Raw genomic sequence first — 17,663 nt, 5'->3', positions numbered from 1 at the left:
TTTGATCACAATTTTTTGGGGACATTTTCATTCGTCTTTGATTTCTGCAAGGAAAAATGCATAAAAAACACTCAATCAGCAATGATGTTCATGCAGCTGAAAATAATAGCAGTCCAGCTGAAGTTTCTCTGTGCAAAACTTTTTTTTTTTTTTTTTTTGACAACTACATACTACAAAGAGATGCTAACATGGAGCAGCTAGAGGAAATGACATCAATCATGACTTTAAGCAGATAAATCATCAGACAGTTTGTCATGACAGCCTCTACTCTGAGAATGATTGTCTTTCACACACATGTGACAGCACAGACACTAGGAAAGCAATCTTTACGTGACTTACATTTCAAATAATTTAAAATGGATCATCCGAGTCTAAACTGATCCAGTTTACTGAAGACATTGCGGACCGTTTACAGCAGTTTTGGTTTCTTATAAGAAAAAATAGATTGCATTAGCGTCCGCTTTTGTCGACTGTCACATCACTTTATCTGACACTTTTTCTTCGATGATGAACCAGCAGACCGACGGCCGTTGGATGGACCCTTCTCCAGAACGTCTTTTCTTGATCTTATTCTTGATTACATTGTTAACTTGTGATTGTTTGCTGAGGGAGAATCTTTCAAAATAAAATTACTGCTCCGTTTATTATTTACATGCAGAGATCCACCTGGACAGACGAAAGCAGTGTTTCAATTATGTTACTGATTCACCTTTTTAATTTGCTTGAAACAAAGAATTAATTTTGTTAATAACTGAATTAAAAAAGAAAAAAAAAATCTTAATGTGCTGACTCTTAAAAGAACAGGTTTTTAAATACCTTTTGACAGAAAGTTTTTTTTTAATAAAACATTGACAACGGCATTCATTCAATTATTATTTTATTTAACAGATATTTTATACTAAATTAGTTTTAAGAGGCATGCTGTTATACAACACGATTTGTTTGAAAACCACAAAACATACTGTTTTCGCCCCTACCAAATATCTGTCAAAGTGAAACTTAACTATTGCATTTAATAACATGTTTTTCTCCGTGTAAAAAATACAGTTCTTCTCATCGGTTGAAGCCTTCAACGAAGGAGGAAACATTATTATTAGTTTTGCTCCCAGTTTACATTTTTAAGGTAAGAAAAATCAGTCCAAAAACAACTATTCAGATGGCTTTATTAAATCAGATTAATAAAAAAACAACTGATTTCAAATTGATTGTTAAGTAGACTGTATAAAATTATTGATGATTTAACTTAAAAAGTAACCTGGTTGCCTTAAAGTTCATAATAAAAAAAAAAATTGTTAACACAACAAAAGAGTTTAGTTTAATTAACAAATTCCAAATATTATGTTATCCGAACAACATTAATTATCTTAGTTGATTTGTCAAAAGAAAAACAGTTACAATTACAAATAATAGAAATAATTTTATGGTCTCAAAAAAAAAGTTATGGGGAAATTAATGGTAAACACTTAAACTACTCTCACCAATGATCATTAAATTGATTGCCTTGTTTCCATTTCTCATATTGAAAATATCTGCTTATTTATTTACCTTTGTATCCTTGCACATAACAGTTTCCACAGAAAGCAAATCTTTGGTTAGCTAAAATATACAAATACATTCCCTTCTTAAACATTGCTTTGCAGATATTTTCAGCAATGGGCAACAGTCAGTCAGCTCTAAAAGAACATGGCTACACTCTGGTGAAGGAAGAGCAGAATAAGATCCTGGTGAAAAATGAAGCTGGTGTGTGTGTGTGTGTGTGTGTGTGTGTGTGTGTGTGTGTGTGTGTGTGTGTGTGCAGTGTTGGGTGTAACACATTACTAAGTAACTAAGTAATTAAGTAATTAAATTTCTTATCCACTGAAAATGTAAAGTAAGAGATTACTGCTCATTTTTAGGTAACTTAATTACGGTTACTTATAAAGTACTTGCGTTACAGTAAATAATTTCAACAGTTCTAAAATCAATATTGAATTTGAAATTCCTAAAATTCCTGTCTAAAGAAAAAATAGAATGCAGCGTCTTTAACCCTCTGCACACCAGCCCGTTCACTTTCAGCTTTTCCTGATTCACAGAGAAACCTTAAATACCCAGATAAAGATAAGACTAAAATCAATCGAACTGAATCTAAAAAGGCCTACTTTTATTTGTGATACACTGACAATAACAACAAAACATTGTGCTTTTGGAAAATAAAAATCATTTTTGAAAGAAGTCCTGCTATCAGGATTTTACTTCAGAAGAACAGTGCGATCTGACACGGCTTTATTCAGCAGAGATGATCATTTATGTAATTTATTCTTACCTACATTAGTTAACATGTTATTTTTACTGTGTTAAGGGCACTTGGCTCTGGCGTTTTTAAGATCTGGACAGTCTTGTGCACTTACTTCCTGTCGAGCGCACACACTCTCAAGTGGCCAAGACCACAATTGTGGGTATTTGGACAAGGCAACAGTCACTTGCTTCGATCCCAATTAAACCAGTTGCTTTGAAGGAATCGTTTCATTGAATCATTTAGTGAATCATTTATTAAAACAGGGACTTGTCTCCACCTAGTGGCGGTTTTAGTGTCATTGTTACGGCCATAGGGACGTCTGTGTATCTTCATTTGCTGGTGTAAAATGTAGTACTTGTCATGGTATGTTTTCTGTTGTGCTTCTCTGTAGCTCCTCCTATCTACGTCACAGGTCGGGAGTTCCACCTGAATTGTGTTCCAGCTCTTTAAGGTGTGGGTGGAGCACTATATAAAAGACCCAGTAACTTCCAAACAGAGAGAGAGAGAGAGAGAGAGAGAGACTGACTGACTGAGATTTTACCTTTAAGATTATGTTTGTCAATGTTCTCTTTTTTGTGAGATCACTTGTAGGGAGGAGGATGCCTTTTAATTTGAGATCACATTTTCTCTTGTGTTTAACTAGAGAGGGATTAAGGAAAGAGTCAGTCTTTTTGTTTTATTTTTCTTTTAATGCTAGGTAAGGTATTTTCACAAACCTTCAGTTAGAGTTCCTTTTGTTTGTTATTTTAGATTTTCCCCTCCTGAAGCCTTATGTTTGTATGCCACTGATTAATTTAAAATAAACGTATATCTTTTTATATTTAAAACTGGTGCGATGATTTGTGTTTTGTCCTGGGACCTGGAGACGGGAGTTCTCTCACTCTCTCCCCACAACTTTTTGTTACACTTCTTCCCGGCCCCTAGATTAGAAAGGGGGAACGTAACACATAGATTATTTATTTATCGGTGATGGGCCTAAACCAGCTGGTACCAGCACAAAAACACACTCAGCAAAATATTGTTTAATTATCTTAATCGACAAAAATCCCCACAAAATACTGAAATATCATTTTGGTCAATATGGCCTAACTAAGGGGCATCATTTAGGTTGTTTGGCGGGAAAGTGTTTCAGGTCTGGTCGCCATTTTCACTGAAACTGATCACAGCGAGCCTATGAAGATGAAAGCAAATAAAAACATGAAAACTCAATATAGTCTATATTTATAATGGTTTACAATAAACAAAAAGTACCATATGTGCATAAAGCAAATTTTTACAGGAAATATAATCTCATCAGGAACTGAGCAAAGTCTTTCAGCTTTACTTTCACTTTCGGTTTGACGTCATCTCAGCCGCATCACGTGATCCCGTAGAGGAAGCATCCAATCCCTACCTTTTCTGATCCTGACAAATTTGATTGGTAACATAAAGTCTTTGTTTCATAGCTTAAAGCACAAATGAGATAATATTTGCTTTATAATATGTGCTTTATGCACATATGGTACTTTTTTATATATTGTAAACCATTATAAATATAGACTATATTGAGTTTTCATGTTTTTATTTGCTTTCATCTTCATGGGCTCGTTGTGATTAGATTCAGTGGAAATGGGGACCAAGCCTGAAAATTATCATTCAATTAAACGATTAAACGAGGCATCTCTGAATAAACGTATGCACGGATCAGAACAGCAGCATCGGATTCTTGGGAGGGGAATAATGTTGGCTGGCTGGCTAAACCGCACTGGAAAGGGAGACAAACCCGTAGACGAGACCGGAAGGGAGTTATGTGCGTACTCAACCATGGTTAATCTGGAACTCCAAAATGACGAGCACACAGCCTGAGCGAACTCAAGACCGCTCGCTCCCACAACAAGACAGAACATGGAACGCGAGTGTCCGGAACCCGACTCAAAAGCGAAACTCAACAAGACATGAGTGCCAGGTCCATGTACGTTTTGATAATTTAATTTCCAATTTGGAATGCAACAACGAGAAATGGAAAAATGGCAGGTTTATTAGTTTTTCCGTTTAGTTTAACAAACGGAAAATAAAATTTCTAATTTTTCATTTGGAGTTTACAAATCAGTTTATGGCTTCAATATTTCCTTTCACATGTGTGGGCGGTGCTGAAACACTCATTTCATCTGATTGATCAAATCGCTCTGCCTTCAGCACGGCCTTTTCATTCTTTCAGGAAGAATAAGAGTCAGTACGAGTAATGTCTGAAACCAGCACTCACTGTTAATTAGCATAATATTTGAATCAGATGTTGCTGGGCACATAATTCTTGCTGCTGTGACTTGCAAGTGATCCATTTAATGAGAGTTACAGTATGCTGACAGATTATTTTCTATGTTATAGTATTGTATGAATATTGTCCCATTGATAAATGCATTGCATATAGTTCCGTCTCTTTGGATAAAAGTGAAGTAGAAATAAAAATCAATAATACACTGAACAGTTCCATGATAATATGTCCGTAACATTTACCACTCTCGTCTTCTATTTAAGTCAAAAGGCACTAGGTATGTGTGTGTGACATGAATACATAATTGTGAAAATTAATAAAGTTACATTTATGAAATAAATTAGAAATAAAGTTACAATTTATGAATGTAAGCATGTGTAGCCAACTCAGTTCAAATGAAAAGAATGAGATAGAAAACAGAGAAGGTAGAATCAGTGAAGGCACTTTTTTTTTTGCTTCCGGCTTTGCTACCGTTTGTACGATCTTGCTTACTGCTCTGTGCTTTGCTTCATATTTCTGTACTTTTCTCAGATTTTTCTAAGATTTGTACTTCAGCAGATCAGCACAGTGCTCAAACAACAAATTTTTGGCACAAACACTAAAACTAAAAACTCTGGGACTGGAAAAATACTACAAAAAGAAGACTTTGCCTCCCACTGTCAGCAGCTTACATTCCGGAGACGGGAAAACAACTGGCTACATTCATACAGAAGAGAGAGAAAATGCCTCCTATTGAATATACTTGTTGCATGAACTGCTGCAAACTTCTACAAAGGATTGTGGTTCTTGAAACAAAGTTACTTGCTGGACTTCCAAAAAAGGCGGAACACTCAGCAGACTGTCGTCATGGACCCTCTCAGCATACAGCCGGTGAGTCCCATCAGGGGCGCAGATAGGATTTTTTAACTGGGGGGGACCAAGCTGTGCAGCAGTCAATTTTTTTTAGTCTAGAAAAATCACTAGCTCAGTCATAGATGATAGTACAGGTGCATCTAAAAAAAAATAGATTTAATTTAATTTAATTCAAAAAAGCAGACTTTCTTATATTCTACAGTCATTGCACACAAACTGAAATATTTCAAGAGTTTTTTTTGTTTTAATTCTGATGGTTACAACTTACAGCTTAGGAAAATAAAAAAATCAGTATCTCAAAAAATTAGAATATTCCTTTTTGAGCTTGATTAGTTTGATTAATTTTGAGTATAAATACTGGGTACCTCTTGGGCTAGTTTAGAACATGCAACAGTTATCCAGAAGACAATCATCGACACCCTCCACAAGGAGGCTAAGCCACAGAAGGACATTGCTGAAAGGGCTGGCTGTTCACAGAGTGCTATATCAAAATATATTCATAGAAAGTTGACTGGAAGGAAAAAGTGTGGTAGGAAAAGGTCCACAAGCAGCAGGGACGACCACAGCCTTGGGAAGATTGTCAGGAAAAGCTGATTCAAGAACTTGGGAGAGCTTCACAAGGAGTGGACTGAAGCCAGAGTCAGCGCATGAAGAGTCACCATGCTCAGACATCTTCAGGAAAAGAGCTACAGGTTTCACATTCCTAGAACCAAGCCACTCCTGAACCAGAAAAAAAACGTCAGAAGCATCTCACCTGGGGTAAGGAGAAAAAGAACTGGACTGTTGCTCAGTGGTTCACAGTCCTCTTTTCAAATTTGGAAATCAAGGTCTGGAGTCTGTAGGAAGACTGGAGAGGCACAGAATCCAAAGTCCAATGTGAATTTTCTGAAGTCTGTGATGATTTGGGGTGCTGTGATGTCTGCTGGTGTTGTTCCTTTGTGTTTTATCAAGTCCAAAGTCAGTGCAGCCATCTACCAGGAGATTTTGGAGCACTTTATGCTTCCATCTGCTGACAAGCTTTATGGAGATGCTGATTTCATTTTGCAGCAGGACTTTAGCACCTGCCCACAGTACCAAGACCACTTCCAAGTGGTTTGCTGACCATGATATTACTGAGCTTGATTGGCCAGCCAACATGCCTGACCTGAAGCTCACAGAGAATCTATGGGGTATTGTGAAGAGGAAGATAAATAACATCTGAAAAACAATACAGAGAAGCTGAAGGCCGCTATTTTAAGAAAATATTAAAATTTTTTGAGATACCGAATTTTTTATTTTTCTAAACTGCAAGTGGTAACCATCAGAATTAAAACAAAAACCTCTTGAAATATTTCAGTTTGTGTACAATGAATCTAGAATATAAGAAAGTTTGCTTTTTTTAATTAAATTACAAAAAATAAAGAAATTTTCCATGATATTAAAATTTTTTGAGATGCACCTGTATATGATCACTATGGTTACCGCTACAGGCACAACTGAGGCAGCTACCAGCTCCTCATAGGACCCCGGGGTCAGGAGTCATAGCACATACACACACAGAGAACGTAAACGTCAGTGGCAGCACCATCGTCATGTGTGTTTATTGACAACAGAACAGCGTGTAGAGAGAAGGTGGGTACAAAGTAATGGTTAGATTATTATTGTGCTTCAGCCTGTGTCTGCCCTGACCCGATTCTTTAGCACCAAAACAAACACACCCATACCCCAACAGGACCTGTTACGGTGGCCGAGAAAGCTAAATGCGCTGCAGATAACAAAAACACCTGCAAATTAACAAAACATCTTCATCAGTTTGACAACACGCACTGCAAAGACTCACAATACAAACAAATAAAGAAATGTGCTGCAAAAACACAGACCACATCGGAAATATTTAAGGGAACTGTAAAGTGAAAAACATGGCTGGGACTTAATTTATCAATGTTTGCTCTGAAAAGATCTTTGTTTATTTTAACATCCTGATCATACGATTCCTTAGGTTTTTTTTTTGTTGCTTTTTTTGTGTGGATATTATTAAATAGCCTAAATAAGCTGACTTAAATACACAATTACTGTAACTGTGAAAGATTATATAAGCTGGCTAACTTACTTTTACAACTTACCTAACAAAAACTAACTGTAGCCTATGGTTTTACTATTGAAAATAATTAATTAATTAATACATTTATTATATAAAAAAGCAAACAAAAAAATGGTTACTGTAATCATGCACAAATTAACCATGGATTTACTACTCTAACCATAGTTTAACCATGTTATTTGTACAACTGTGGTTATACAAATGGTAATACGCCAAAAATTTAATTTTCATTTTGTTGGGGTAATTTTGTTTGTGTTGAGTATTTGCAGCTCATTTCTGTATTTGTTTGTGTTGTGAGCATTTGCAGCACGTGTCCTGTCAAACTGATGAAGATGTTTTCTTAATTTTCTGGTGCTTTTTCTATTTGAATGTGTTTTGTGAAGTTGCCACCGTGCCTCGCCCCTATTTTGAAATCTTAGCCCAACACATGCATACGCAACCATGGCAACGGCGATCGCGGAAACAAGTGAAGATTGCACACAAGCATATTCAAACAACACAACATGGATAAGTTGTGTAAAACAAAGCAAAATCAACGTTACTCACCTATCAAAAAGAAACAAAGCAACCTCGGCGTCCGATTCGAGCCCTTCCCACTCCTTGAGTTCTCTCCACTGCTGGAAAGCTGCTCCGATAGTTACGCGGGTCCTACTTCTTGCCTGATTGCAACCCTTCTTTTTAATGTTTTGTTTCTCTTATATTTTCCTCTTTTTTTATTTGCAATCTCTCTCAATCTACAGTCGATCTGCTAATATGCTAATTTTGAATAAAAGCATCTGCTAAATGACTAAATGTAAATGTAATGTAATATGCGTCCTGTGCACTCAAATTGAGCGCTCTCTTCTCACTATCAGGACAAGACACGCCCCCTTACCGCTGATTGGCTACAAGTGTGTTTTGGGACTTTGTCAGACACTGCGGTCAAAAGCGTGTTTCAAAAATCGCTTAGTACATGTTTAAGGAATGGCGGGCAGGTTCACCACTACTTAGCCTAATGTACATAGCGGAAACCCTGATTAATCCTCTGTTTACCAATAGAGCCTTTCATTGAGACAGTGAGGGGGACAGATCGGGTCACTATGAATCTGGGGGGGTCCCTAGTGCCATCTGCGCGCATGAGTCCCATGAATCTTCTGAATCTCAACAGTTTATACCAAGTGTAGAGGAACAAGCCGAAACTGATTGCCACACTAATCGATGGCACAAACAAGGAGCAAGACCCAAAGGAACACGAGACATCAGATTGTCACGAGTTTCTCGTATTGCTGCCGAAGCATCCTCTACCACAGATTCGACTATGACAAGGCTTGTGAATACTGGTATTCTACCACCCCCTATACATCTTGAGAACAGATTTGAAGCATTAATGAATGTGGGTGAGGAATCCCCAAATGTGATTAAACATGGATCGGATTAGCCAGCAGCTAACACCCTTACTAACAGGCGCTCAAGGTCGAGCAGACAGCGGCATTCAGCTCAGAGCGCAGCCGAGCCCAGGACTCTGATAGTGGGTGACTATTATCAAACATCAGTAGCGGGATAACAACAACATGCTGCCTTTCTCAAGCAACGGTTTCTGATGTGAACAAGGAACTTCAGAACATTCTGATGAAGCACAAGACTGCAAATCTAATCATCATCCATGTGGAGAAGAATGATATTCAGAAAGAGCAGTTAGAACTCCTTAAGAAGGACTTCAGTGAACTCTTTGAAACACTCAGACTCAAAGTTCAGTCGTTCATCAGTGGACAACTCCCAGCAAGGGGAACAAATATGTTTTCACAGTTGCTTGGGCTGAACACATGGCTACAAAGATCTTGCAATATAAAAGGAGTGAATTTCATCGACAACTTCAATCTTTTCTGGGGCCATAGACACCTGGTCTGAGTCATCATGTGTTTGACACATCCCACAAGGACACTCATAACACCTTGCAGCCACAATAAGCACTGCTGATGGACACTATCCCGGCTGAGCCCTGCCCACAGAGCTCCTCACAGACAGACTGTGATGTATCAAAACAGCTACAAGACTCAGCACCCAAGGATGACTTTCAGGAAAACAGCCACGGAAGCCAGGACAACATATCACAGTCACCGGAAACACCAGAGACACAGCCCTGCTCACCGGACACATTATCCCTCTCTCCAGCATCTCCACGTCTGTTCTTCTCACAGAAAATGGAGGAATTGGTGTATGCTGGGACTAAATTCTCCCACTCATTCGCTGCAAGTCTGCAGATATCAACAAAAAAACGGCGGGCCCCCCAACCACCAAAGCCTGTGGGCCCTGCTCCTGTGAGAGCTCTCCGACCACTGCCACAACGCCAGGGCCCAAACCCTCCATCCAAAAACAACTGATAGCAGCTCTCAGTGATATGTGTCGGGTCCCCGCTATAATAGCAGCAACATTCATAAATGTTTACAGAACAAGCGGGAACCCAGTGTGCCTGCAGCTTTCTCTATTTCTGTTTTATTACGTGAGAGAAAGTCTAAGGCCTTCTCAAGCCGAAGGGCAAACTCATCTAATCTGCGGCCTATTTTGCATCAAATTAAGATTGCTGTAAAGACACAAAACACTCCCATCAAGTTAGCATTTTTAAACATTAGCTCACTAACAAAATAAATAATTTCTAATCAATGACTTTATAACCACAAACAATCTGGATTTTATGTTTCTAAACGAAACATGGCTAGAAGACAGCTGCAGTACAACAGTCCTTAATGAAGCAGCCCCTCCTAACTTTACTTTCATGAGTGTCTGCAGGACTGTTAGGAGAGGTGGAGGTGTAGCTGCTCTATTTAACGATGTCTATCAATACAAGCAAGTGTCATTTGGTCAGTACTTGTCTTTTGAATATCTAGGGATTGTGCTGAAAAGTGCTCCACACATTCTGTTTATCATTATTTACAGGCCTCCAAAATACCCTTCAGCCTTTGTTGAAGAGGTCACAGAAATGCTATCAATGATTTCCTCAGAGTTTGACTGTTTTGCTATTTTGACCTGATTCAGCATGTGCATGGACCCACACACAAAGGTGGACACACTCTAGATTTAATCATCAGAAGGAGTCTAAACATTTCATCCATTGTTATCAAGGACGTAGCACTATCTGATCACTTCTGTATTTTCTTTGATATATAGATCTCTGCTACCACTGAATCTAGATCTGTCTGTCAGAAGGAGATGCATTAACGAGAACACTAGTGTGCTCTTTATGGAGACTATATTTTTAACACCAAGCATTTCTGCAGACTCTGTTGATATTCTCCTTGATTCCTTTAACTCAAAAGTTAAGAATGTTATTGATGATATTGCTCCTGTGATAGTCAATAAGAAAATTAGTAGAAAGAAATCAGTTTGGAAAAGATCAACAGCAGTTCAGACTATGAAAAGATAATGCACAGCCGAGCGGATGTGGCGGAAGACGAAACTTGAAATTCACTATAGCATCTATAAAGACAGCCTTCATGCTTTCAATGTGAAACTTGCCACAGCAAGACAGAATTTTTTCTCAAACCTTATGAACAGTAACTTAAACAACACTCATACTCTTTTTGCCACTGTTGAGAGACTGACAACCCCCCCCCCCCCAAGTCAGATTCCCAGTGAAATGCTCTCAGACAGCAAATGCAGTGAGTTTGCTTCCTTCTTTTCTGAGAAGCTCATCAATATCAGGAAGGCGATTAGCACAGTGGTTCTCAACTCCAGTCCTCGGGACCCACTGCTCTGCACATTTTGTTTGTCTCCCTTATTTATCGCACCTGATTCAGATCATCAGCTCATTAGGAGAGAGATCCATGAACTGAACTGAGTGTGTCAGATTCAGAAACATTCAAAATGTGCAGAGCAGCGGGTCCCGAGGCCTGGAGTTGAGAACCACTGGATTACCACATCCTCAAGTAATGCAGAGGTCAGACAGATTTGGCCGCAATATCAAAAATATACTATGTCTATTTTTGAAGCAATTGATAGCAACATTTTGGAAGAAATAGTGCAGCAACTAAAATCGTCAACCTGCTATCTTGACACACTTCCCACATCTTTTTTTTTTTTTTTTTTCCAAAAGTGTGCTTAACTGTCCAGAAGCAGATCTCTTAGAAGTGGTGAATGCCTCACTTCTTTCTGGGACATTTCCAAACTCCCTGAAAACTGCAGTTGTTAAGCCCCTCCTGAAACAACTTGGGGAAGTCGTGGCCTAATGGTTAGAGTGTTGGACTTGCAATCCAAGGGTTGCGAGTTCGAGTCTCAGGCCAGCAGCGCTCTCTCCACCTTCAATACCACGACTGAGGTGCCCTTGAGCAAGGCACTGAACCCCCAACTGCTCCCCGGGCGCCACAGCATAAATGATGCCCACTGCTCCGGGTGTGTGTTCACGTTGTGTGTTTGTTCACTGCTGTGTGTGTGCACTTTGGATGGGTTAAAAGCAGAGCATGAATTCCGACTATGGGCCACCATACTTGGCTGTATTTCACTTCCACTCACTCAAAAAGAGCAATCTTGATAACACCATTTTGAGCAATTATAGACCAATATCAAATCTTCCTTTTACAGGCAAAATTATAGAAAAGGTAGTTTTTAATCAGCTGAACAAATACTTAAACTCAAATGGATACCTGGACAATTTTCAATCTGGGTTCCGACCGCATCACAGCACAGAGACAGCACTCATTAAGATAATAAATGATATTCACTGAAATTCTGACTCTGGTAAAATATCAGTGCTAGTATTGCTAGATCTCAGTGCTGCGTTTGACACTGTCAATCATAACATACTACTAGAGAGACTGGAAAACTGGGTCTGGCTTTCTAGAATGGTACTCAAATGATTTTAAGGTCATACTTAGAAGGGAGAGGTTATTATGTGAGTATAGGAGAGCATAAGTCTAAGTGGACGTCCATGACAGGGTCCCACAAGGCTCAATTCTTGCACCGCTCTTGTTTAGCCTGTATATGCTCCCACTAAGTCCAATAATGAGAAAGAACAAAAATTGCCTATCACAGCTGTGCTGTGATGATTTACCTAGCCTTATCACCAAATAACTACAGCCCACTGACTCCCTCTGCCAATGTATTGATGAAATTAATAGTTGGATGTGCCAGAACTTTCTTCAGTTAAAAACAAGGAAAATTCTGAAGTCATTGCATTTGGAAACAGAAACAAAGACAAAGACAAGATTTCAAGGTGAATGCATACCTTGACTCTAGGGGTCAAACAACTAAAAATCAAGTCAGGAATCTTGGTGTGATTCTGGAGACAGACCTTTGTTTCAGTAGTCATGTCAAAGGAGTAACTAAATCAGCATACTATCATCTAAAAAACATTGCAAGAATTAAATGTTTTGTTTCCAGTCAAGACTTGGAGAAACTTGTTCATGCCTTTATCACCAGCAGGGTGGACTATTGTAGTCGTCTCCACACCGGCCTTCACAAGAAGACCATTAGACAGCTGCAGCTCACCCAGAACGCTGCTGCCAGAATTCTGACTAGAACCAGAAAATCTGAGCATATCACACCAGTCCTCAGGTCCTTACACTGGCTTCCAGTTACATTTAGGATTGATTTTAAAGTACTTTTAATCTTTTATAAATCACTCAATGACCTAGGAGCAAAATATATTGCAGATACGTTCACTGAATATAAACCTAACAGACCACTCAGATCATTAGGATCGAGTCAGTTAGATATACCAAAGAGATATACCAAAGGTTCACAGAAAACAAGGGGAGTCTGCCTTTAGTTACTATGCCGCTCGCAGTTGGAATCAGCTTCCAGAAGAGATCAGAAGTGCTAAAACATTAGCCACTTTTAAATCTAGACTCAAAACTCATCTGTTTAGCTGTGCATTTATTGAATGAGCACTGTGCGATGTCCGAACTGATTGCACTGTATTTTACATATTCACTGTATTTTATGTGAAATCATTTTCTATTTTTAACTGTTTTAAGTTCATTTTAAATAAGTAATTTTTAATCATTTTCAAGGTTTTTAAATTGCTTGTTTTATTTTTGTGATTAATTTTCTTCATGATTATTTTACTTTCTTTTATGTAAAGCACTTTGAATTACCATTGTGTACAAAATGTGCTATATAAATAAACTTGCTTTGCCTTGCCTTAATACTGACAAAAAATAACAGGGTTTAGGGCAAATAAAATCCCTATTTTTCATGCCTTAGAATTTTATTACATACTATATTGGTTGATGTTTCTCTTCTTAGTCTTCTTTGTTGGGCTTGAGAAAGCCAACACATGTTAAGAATCAGAATGAGCTTTTATTGCCAGGCATGTTTACACATATGAGGAATTTGTTTTCGTGAGAGTGGGGTGCTCAGGAAAAGCCTCTTGGGGCACAACAGGGACAGCAGGAAACTCTGAGATGGCCTCCTTGACAATAACAGGCTGAATGAGAGCTGCTGAAACGGCCTTTGTGGCCAATACAGTGAGAGTTGGCTGTTCAGGAAGGGCCTCTGTGGACATGACTTGATTAACAGGATCATCTGTTGACTTCACATGACTTGCAGGAAAAGCATCTGTAAAGGCAACTGGGGAAGCAAGCAGCTTGGAAATGGCCTGCCTGACTGCAACAGGCAAAATGAATGCCTCTGCCTCCGTGGCCATGACAGGAGAAGCAGCCAGCTTAGGAAGCACCTCTGTGGACATGACATGACAGGCAGTAACACATTCTGTGGACAAGACTGGATTCATAAATATGGCTTCCGTGGACATAACAGGAAGGGAATTAGACTAGAATGGGCCATTCTCCTCTTCTTCCGATGGATTGTGGCTGCATGCTTGACCGCCTCTGTAGTATCAGTAGTTAACTCGGCCAACACAGACGGAGAGGCAGTGATCTTGGTCATCTCAGCAGAGACAGGAATTGGCCCGGCAGATGGTGAAAACTCAGGAACAGACCTTACAGACTGAGGGACGACATTTGACTTGACTGATTCTTGAATAACAGGAGTGCACTCAGTTAAATATGTGAAAACAGAGATTAACTTAGCAGACTCAGAAATGCCTTTTGCAAACTTCCTTGACTAAGCTATGACTGTGGTTGACAACTTGCTGGATAATGGTAGTGAAGGTGACTGATTCAGGGATGACGGAAGTTGACTCTGACTTAGAATTACAGGAACTGACTGGATAGCAGCTAACTTGGCCACCTTGCTAAAGAAAGGAGCAGGGTTAACTGGCTCTGGAATGACAGGAACGGATTTAACTGGTCAAGAATGACTGGATCAGGCTTGACTGGCTCTGGAATGACTGGAACGGGCTTGACTGGAATAGAGATATCAGCAGCTCTCTTAATTATCTCTGGGAAAGCTGACGTTGATTCAACAGTCTCAAAAAATAACTGGGACTGACTTGTATGTCTGGGTAGGATGACATCAGTTGACTTGGCTGTTTCAGGGGAAACATGAGCGATCTCAGTAGACCCAGGGGTGACTGGGAAGGTACCGGAGTCATAAATGGATACAGCATACTGAAGTGCCCTCTTCCTTCTTGTCCTTTGCTTCTGAGTAGGAGTCAGACCAGTCTTAACTTGAAAAGGGAAGTGGGGCAGTGTGGTCGTTGCATGTTGGCATAGGTGGTGGAGGCATTCCCCACTGGATGTGATGACCAAGATACCTGGAGAAGAAAAATTAGGGTGGAGCTCCGGAAGGATAAAGAGAGGAGTGAGGACAGTGAAGGACAAGAGAGGACCAGGCCTGGGTTTTATTTTGTATTTTGTTTCTGTTTGTGGGCGACAGTCGTCCGTGAGAGGCTGTCACACTACTTTGTGTTTATTTTATTATTAAAGTTTTTTTTTGAATGTTCGCCAGTTCCCGCCTCCTCCTTCCCTACCTACGAATGTTTACATTGTCACAATAGTTTAACCTGTTAACCAGCACCCTCCATTATGGGATTCACAGCTGAAAATGACTTACCTAACTTAAAATTGTAATAGTGCCTGACTTAAGTGTGCTACACTCACAATTTTGGTGTTTTTGGAAAGAAGACCCTTTGGGCTTTACTGTCCATCAGGTCAGATGAATTCAAGGATTTCTGTGAAGGAAATGGAATTAAACACCTGAAAGAACATCTAAATGGGCCCAAGCCAATGGTGAAGTTGAGCATCAGAATGCCTCCATCATGAAATATATTCAAACTGAACAACCAGAAAGGCAAAGCTGACAAAAGGAACAAAAGAAAGATGACAGAGAGAACACATGAACTTACAACAACACAACAGGCAAAAGCCCGGCTGAACTTTAGTTAAAATGGAAAATGAGAGTTCATGACTATGATGCTGAGAAAAAAGGGAAATACAAACTGTATGCAGATAAACATCGGAAAGCAGAATACACAAATGTAGATGTTGGAGATCGGGTTTTGATCAAACAGGACAAGACTGATAAGTTCACTAAAACATTCAATGCAACACCTCACACAGTGATCAGAAAAGCTAGAAACAAAATAACTGTTGAGTCACCCAGTGGAGCCCAGTACAGTCGCAACACAACATCTGTGAGGAAATGTGTGGAGAAAGAGAAGACAAACAGGATAGCAGGAAAGCGGAAGATGACAGCTGTTCTGAGGACACAAATCAACAGACAGTGCTAGAGGGCTCAGACAGACCTGTCTACAACAGAGTGTCACAAAGACGTCACATATGTGAAGCCTAAAAGGGAACGGAATGCCCCAAAAATTTACAGACTTTGTCATTGGGTGAATTCTTGAACTGGTGAATACAAAGTGCAGTTGAGATGTTCATGGTTTGGTCAATTTAAAGCAAGTTTAAAGCAAGTTAAAGAATGTGGTGTTTGCTAGTTAAATGTTTAAATATGTTGTGTATTTAGGCAAGATTGAGACAGGTTAAATGGATGGTCTCTATCCAACTTTGGGTGGGATGTCATGTACTATAATTACATCTGTGTCTTTATAAGATGAGAGAGTATGAGGCATGATGGGAAGTTTTGTTCGTGTTGTTTGTGAATTCATGTCAGAGAAGTAAAGACGCTATGGGTAAAATGTTAACCCGCGTGTGACTGATTTAATTCAGTAGACTGTGCTTCCTCTGACAAGGATCAGATAACTTAAGAAACAGATGTGAGGTATCAGAGCAAATCAGACATTTTAAGATTCTATCAAGAACATGGTTGAAACACAATGAGCCGAATTCCACACAAAGAGGCCCAAGACAACAGGATGTTCGTAAATTCCAATCAGAAAAGATATTTTGGGCAAATAACCAAGATTAATGGTCAAAGAGATGCACAGTCTGACCATCACATGTAAATCCATGATAGAAATCATGAGCTACATACTTCCTCAGACTGGTTTCCCCCCACTCAGGACAAAGACCACGCTCCTTATAGACCTTTTGTTACTCACAAAGCCCACCCTCACGTTCACAGAATGACAGAGAGACTGTTTTTTAATTTTTCCATGTACTGTATATACAGTGGGTACAGAAAGTATTCAGACCCCCTTAAATTTCACTCTTTGTTATATTGCAGCCATTTGCTAAAATCATTCATTTAAAAAGTTTTTTTTTTCCCCCTCATTAATGTACACACAGCAGCCCATATTGACAGAAAAACACAGAATTCTTGACATTTTTGCAGATTTATTAAAAAAGGAAAAACTGAAATATCACATGGTCCTAAGTATTCAGACCCTTTGCTGTGACACTCATATATTTAACTCAGGTGCTGTCCATTTCTTCTGATCATACTTGAGATGGTTCTACACCTTCATCTGAGTCCAGCTGTGTTTGATTATACTGATTGGACTTGATTAGGAAAGCCACACACCTGTCTATATAAGACCTTACAGCTCACAGCGCATGTCAGAGCAAATGAGAATCATGAGGTCAAAGGAACTGCTTGAAGAGCTCAGAGACAGGATTGTGGCAAGACACAGATCTGGCCAAGGTTACAAAAAAAAATTCTGCTGCACTTAAGGTTCCTAAGAGCCCAGTGGCCTCCATAGTCCTTAAATGGAAATGTTTGGGACGACCAGAACCCTTCCTAGAGCTGGCCGTCCGGCCAAACTGAGCTATCGGGGGAGAAGAGCCTTGGTGAGACAGGTAAAGAAGAACCCAAAGATCACTGTGGCTGAACTCCAGAGATGCAGTCGGGAGATGGGAGAAAGTTGTAGAAAGTCAAACATCCTGCAGCCCTCCACCAGTCGGGGCTTTATGGCAGAGTGGCCCGACGGA

The sequence above is a fragment of the Cyprinus carpio genome, chromosome A3 (assembly GCF_018340385.1).
Source record: "Cyprinus carpio isolate SPL01 chromosome A3, ASM1834038v1, whole genome shotgun sequence".
Classification (NCBI taxonomy): Eukaryota; Metazoa; Chordata; class Actinopteri; order Cypriniformes; family Cyprinidae; genus Cyprinus; species Cyprinus carpio.
Note: the sequence above shows the minus strand (reverse complement) of the source record.